Genomic DNA, 6,804 nt, shown 5'->3' with positions numbered 1-6,804 from the left:
ACGATTTTTTGAAGAACCATAAAAAATCATCTTAGAATATCTTTTTTAAAAAAATAAAAATTTTAAAAACTTTTAAAGTAATAATAATTATCAAAAAGCACTTAGACATCTTTATCCTATATTGAAACTAATTGATCAAACATGATTAAAATTCAAAACATAGATAATCCAAGATAAATTATCCAAAGTTAATATCAACTATTTTCCTGGTTAGTATATATAATGTTGTGGCTAATAATAATAATAATATAACTATGTGAGGAAAAGATATTTATAGGATGTTGGTTTATTTACTATGTAGTGTGATGTTAATAATAAAGGGAACCGGCACAAACCAAAAATAATGGAGGTACACTAAAAGTGAGTATAAAAGAATAATTGAAATAATTAAAATTTTATGAAGTACTTTAAGAATTGAGGTCACAGGAAAAAAGGAAAGGATAAAAACAACCCGTGTAAATGTAAACTCTTAAAGCTGAGTACCTTTGATTGGCTGATTTTATTTAATATGTGTTCTGCATGTCAACATATAAGAAGCTGATCAAATTGAAGTTTTTAATGTTTAATAAACAAATTTATTTCGCTATCTTATAATTTAATTATGAATTATGCTATTTTAGTTAATTTATAAGTCTGTATTTTTATTCTTACCATTTTAATATATTTTTTGTCATTTTAATTTTTGATAATATATTTGATGTGTGAACTGGTTAATTAATTATTTCACCTCCTTCTATTAACTTTTCTCTTTAGTTTTACCAATATTAATTACAAGAATGCATAGTATGACATAGATCGATACAGTGATAGATAAAAATAAAGCATAGCTTAATAGATAAAGCATGCATAGCTTAATAAAAGCAACGACCCATTCCTTGTTTTTTGCCTAGTCTCTTATTCAATCCTCAGTATACGAACTTGTCCAACTTCTCAGGAGACAACTTGTCCCAATAAATTCTTGCGAGAAAGATAAGATGTTGGTTAGTTTTTAAAAAAATATCATTAAGTTATGAACATCCAAAAAGGGAAAGAGAAACTGAAGCTACAACATTCAAGGTTGAATACTAGTGCACAAATTACATCTTTGCGAGGGCATCTCAATGATTTGCATATTAAAAGGCAATAATAAAATGTGATTTCAGATAGGTACGGGTAGCATCATTGTTTAACCAACCTTGAGGCTTTGGGATAGATCTATTTCTAAAAATGACCTGTGTCGAGGTATAAATGATATCCACTGGTACATCATGGATTAGCAGCTTTTCAACTGGAATATCATCCACCAATTGGCAGTCATGCCCTGCAAGGATAGTTCTCAGTATGTTATACACCAAAAGAAGACAAATTGCAAATTTTACACATGGCAACAATAAACAGAGTAAAAAATTTTCTTGCAGCTCTACGAGTGACCACATCACACACCTTCACCACATTTTTTCTTGCCTTCAAGGGAACATCAGGAATTTGAGACACTCACATACATGATAAATTATTATTAGACTATTAGCAGGCAAGGGCACTGGTTTAGGGACAAAACTTATGGTATCTCATTTTGTTTACCTCAAATATGTCATTAAGGATTCTTGCTATTTCTCTTAAGTCTGGAGAATCATCCTCATGCATGGCAGCCATCAAAGGAGTCCTGAAATTCCATCAGGTAATAATTTCAATTTAAGATTTCGAGGATAATGGAACAATATGCACACTATAGAATATTTAATATAACATTTTCTGTCTAATAAACAAGAAGAAGAAAATATTTATTTTTCTTCATTTTCTCTTTATTTAAGTGATAAATGACAACCTCTTTCTTCATTTTATTTCTTCAAGACCAACTGCTTTGGTAATAACTCCACACAATTATTAAAAATGGAAGCAAGTCATCTAAGAGTTTAGGAATATAATATCAGTAGAAAATGCCAACACAGTATACATTATGTTCGCCGGCACAAAAAGGAAACATTCAAAATTACAATGTAGGAAATAGCAATTCTATTCATTTTTAAGGCATATAGATCAACTACCTTGATTGAATGTACAGGACCAAAGCTTTGTAAACTCCTCTTCAGCATCTTCTTCTAGTTCTAAATGCAGATTTTCATCACAATAATAATCATTACAATCACAACAGAAAGAAAAAAAAGATTAATTGTGATCACATAAAGTACTTATTCTAAACATGTACGTTGGAACTTTTAAAAATGTCAAAATCTTCAATAGCACTTTGTTTCTGTGGTTTATATAACTCAGTCCAAAATGATGGATAGGTCTGGCCACTTTTATAGCAAATTTCCAGTGTGATAATTGTATCCAGAAATTTCTCATAAAAACATTTCCAGAAGGTAAATAAATATTGCATTTTAATTAAAAAAAATAAATGAAAAGGGGGAACTTTCAGATGCAGCTCTAACACAATCATTCATACGTACCTATAATGCAGTATCAGAATCTGCAGTTCATGACAGCATTTTGCAATAGTCATGACAGCATTATCCTCTAGTTGAGGCTTGTCTTGAAGGAGGATTAGAGTTTGCAGTTTTGAGAATTTTGAAACTGTAACAGTCGTTTTTTTTTAATAAATAAATAATACAGTAATAAGTTAATAAATAAATAAATAAAAATATAATTAGGTCATAAATCTCCACTATATAAACAAAATGTTAACCTAGAGCAGCTTTTACAAAACACTTCTGCCCCTTTTTCTTTTCTGACGCACAAGAACCCTAACAGAGCAACCAGAGGAGGAGCTCTAGAGAGCACCAGAGACGCCACCATTGCTAACAGAGAACATTTAAGCGACTACCTCGAGGTAAGGGATGAGTTACTCACGCTTGGGGATTAGAATGAACATGTGTAGGGATCCCTAGAGGATCAATTTTTGGGTTATTTTGGGGTGTTTATGAATTTAATTATGTTTTCATGTTTAATCGCGGATTGAGTGTGTTTGATGAACCAATTGGTGTTCTGTTGCGAGTTTGTTGTGGGATTGATGTGTTTCTCTGTTAGGTGTGTACCTTAGGAATTAGAATTCTTTATAATTAACATAAAAAATTGTGTGGTGGTGATTTTGTTTATACCAGATATGTTGGCCTTTCAATCTTTTTCCTGTGCTAATGTATATTGTGTCCAGATAATTATTTTTACACCGCAGTGTATACGTGTACATATATATTGATACTGTTTTTTTTACAAACTGTATATTTTATTTCACGTGGGTAATTTCTTGTCATGAAATTCATAGGTGTAGGGATTGTTGGATAATTGAATTGGCTAAAATCATTTAAAGAAATTAACTAAAATTGTATTCACATTGTAATTAGGCATTTTCTTGATGTTGGCAACTTAGTTGAAATATATTAAAAATATAGGTATACATGTTGTTCATAGAAATCAATATGAGTATATATTTTATTGTTATATATAATTTGTATTTACTTAATAATATATTTGATATTATTGTGATTACTTTATATTAATATATATTTAATACTTTTTATATGTTATATGTGATATGTACGTTTACGTTTACGTTAATATATATATTTTGTTATATATTTTGAATATAATATACTTATATATATATTTTACGTGTATTTTATAGTTACTTGTTTATAAGCCTTGAAGTTAAATATTGTATATTATTATTATTATGATAAATTGTTATCTAATTGTTGAGTATATTTTGTAATTAGTTAGAGTGTGAAATGTTAGACTGTAGACATGAAATATGGTTGTGAATGAGTGTGTGATTGATATTTGTAGAGATATTACTTGTCATGTGAGTTATGAGTTATACAGTAACCCGACCACTGTGTACCTTGAGAGAACTTTTATGCGCAGTGTTAAAGAAAATTGTAGGATTCCTAGTTAGGATCCTGAAGGGTTAAACTGTAGCGCATTTTGTTAAATATGTTGGAATATAAGAGTGAGGTCGTGGGTATTATATAACTCATAAACAGTGTCTGCGTGCAAATAAAAAAAAAATATATTTTAGGGGTTGGACCTGAATCAGGAAGGTGAGGCCCAAACGGATTCTTCGGAGTCTAGGCCTTGGGGGTAAAGATACTCGGTTTGAGTGCTCCTTTAAGCCCATGTTGATCCCATGTGGTTGGGGCATTCTCGCAAAACAGAGTAACCCTGACTGGTCACCTTATGATGTTACTTAGTGAGAGTGACCGAGTATACCCATTGTGTGGTGTGCTTTGTCATGTACTCCTAAGCGCCCCAGTGTTGTTTTTCACTGACATGGTACCACATTGCATATAGGCTTGAGTCTTAGTATAATTGTTGCATAACGCTTGTGTTTGAATTTCATTAAGTTAACAATTGTGGTTGATGTTATTTTATGGAGTGTGTAAACTTGAATGGGTGTGAATAATGTGTGCGATTTTGTGCAGTAATGCTATTTATATAAATTCAGCTTTAAGTATTATATGTTTCACATGCTCTAATGTTTTATTATATACGAATGTGATAACTCACTCCCGGTGTGTGTTTGTGTTTGGGCTGATTGCCACTTTGTTTCAGGTGAGCCTTCATATGATGAGTCACATGCTAGAGATGGAGAGACTTAGTCTGTGATAGGGATTATGATTTACTGAATGATATAATTGTGTTATACTTTTCTTCTTTAGTTTTTTTTTATTATTTATTTAGAGTGAACGGCCTTGTTTTGAGCCGGGATAATCTTATCTCTTATTAAAAAAAAATATATTCTATTATGTTTTCACTAAGTGGATGTGAACCTTTACCCTTTTGAATTGATTTAAATTAAATGTGTTTAAAAAGAAAAATTATTAATTAATTTTGTTTTTTTTTTCTTCTTTTATTATTATGTGTTTATAATCTTTTAAATAAATTTTGTATGATTTATTTAATTAGTTAGTTATAATTGTAAGGGTAGAGGGTGTCACAGAAACAAGAGATAAGACCAAGTTATTCATGTTCTTGCTACACCTGAAGAGAGATGAATTGCAAGAACCTGTTATTACTACATTCCATGAACTCCACAATAACTACAAGCACTCCAAATATCAGTACCTTTACCAACACAGAATAATTGCAATTTAAAAACACTTCATGCCACTTAAAAACGGTTAGCCATGTTTTACAAGGAGCATTATAATTTTTTTTAAAAAAAACTCAATAGGGATTAGAAAACCATTTTTTAACCCCATATATATTACATCACATTCTCAACAGAAAATCCTAGCTTATTCTTATTTTAATGGAATAGAATCCTTATTGATCAAATCAGCATCCCAGATGTTCTAATATATCAGATGAATTAATCTCGGCAAACCAATTGATATTTTCATTGGTAAATTCAAAATATTACCAAAAATGAAGGAGAAACCAGTTTTCTCATATGACTTATATGCATACAAGAGTTGGAAATTTTAAATTTTCAATCCAATTCCATATGTTCGTATGCCAGACCTTACTTACAATATACCCCACCAACAGCGTCCTCACATCGAAAGTAGCGGGGAATCGAACCCACTAGATATGTGTCTGGTTCTTACTAACTGGACCGTGATAAAAACTTTAATAATAATAATAATAATAATAAAACAAGCAACCTCATCTCAATTTTGAGGTTTTAAATATCGGAGGCGATTGTGTTGGGGTTGATATCACGAACAAATGCAACTGATGTGGTCAAAATTGCAGTGGCGGATGGTTAAAACACCTTGATATTGTGGCCCAAATCATGGTGGTGGACCATTTTTAAAACCTTGGTGACAACAAGAGAACAATGTGTGTGTGTGTGGCGAAGCGTTAGTTACCTATTCGCGTGGACCAATGCAACGGGATCGAGATAGGACTCGGGGTTCCACAAGTAGCTGAGGCAGGACGTGCTGTAGCAGGCGCAGAGAATGCACTCGTACATCCCACCCAGCTTCTCCCTCTCCTTCTTGCTCTGCAGAATCTCTTTTCTCGGCACTGGTGGGCTCTTCCTCTTCAGTCATGGCTCGACACTCTTGTACTGATTGTAGAAGTTCGTCATGTCCATGACCAGGTCCTTGAAAACAAACACGTGCGGCAAAGGAGTGACCATCGTGGTGGCTGAGATTTTTTTTTTAGGGGATCTTGGTGAGGAACGAGAGGTCGTTGCAGCCATCGATGTTCATTGCACAGGAGCCGTAGATCCCCTCACGACATGAGCGTTGGAATGTGAGGCTCGGGTCAATCTCGTTCTTGATATTGATGAGTGCATCGAGGACCGTCGGCCCGCACTCCTTTAGGTTGATCTGGTAGTCCTTAGCTCGGGCTTTGAGGGGTTTTTGGGGTTCCAACGGTAGATTTGGAAGGTTTTGAGGGTTGGGGTTTCACGGGCCTTGGGCTCCACCTACTGGGCCTTCGCCTCCGACGCATGGGCCATAAGAATGGCCAGCTTGATCGCTGGCAAGGAGGGGACACGCTGCGCCGTCCTCTTTAGTAACTCCATCGCACTACTAAAAAATAATTTTTTTACGACGCACATTCTAAGGCGGTTTCCTAGAACCGTCTTCAACACCCATCTTCGTAGTTACGGCGTGATGGCGTTTTCGTAATTTTCACAGTTCCTTCTACGACAGGTGTGTTTAGCAAACCACCTTTGTTAATTTTAAAAACAATAAATTAAAAAATTATAGTTTGGTCCATACCTGTGCCCCCTTATACCCTAAAGCTCAGTTGACGCAAGTCATAGCTCTGTTGTCGTACCTCTCATCCTGTGTCTTTGATCTCCTCTGTCGTACGTGCCGTCGTGACCTCCTCTGCTATGCCACCACGCCGGAGTCACCTAATCCCTAAACAAGC

The 6,804-nt window shown here is 33.8% G+C and overlaps 1 pseudogene; it reads right to left on the bottom strand.

Annotated features, from left to right (window-relative positions):
• Positions 1 to 981: 981 nt before the first annotated feature.
• Positions 982 to 6,485, bottom strand: LOC114382060 (annotated as a pseudogene).
• Between the last annotated feature and the right edge of the window lie 319 nt (positions 6,486 to 6,804).

This window comes from Glycine soja, chromosome 13, assembly GCF_004193775.1.
Source record: "Glycine soja cultivar W05 chromosome 13, ASM419377v2, whole genome shotgun sequence".
NCBI lineage: Eukaryota > Viridiplantae > Streptophyta > Magnoliopsida > Fabales > Fabaceae > Glycine > Glycine soja.
Note: the sequence above shows the minus strand (reverse complement) of the source record. Positions and strands in the feature narration are given on the sequence as shown.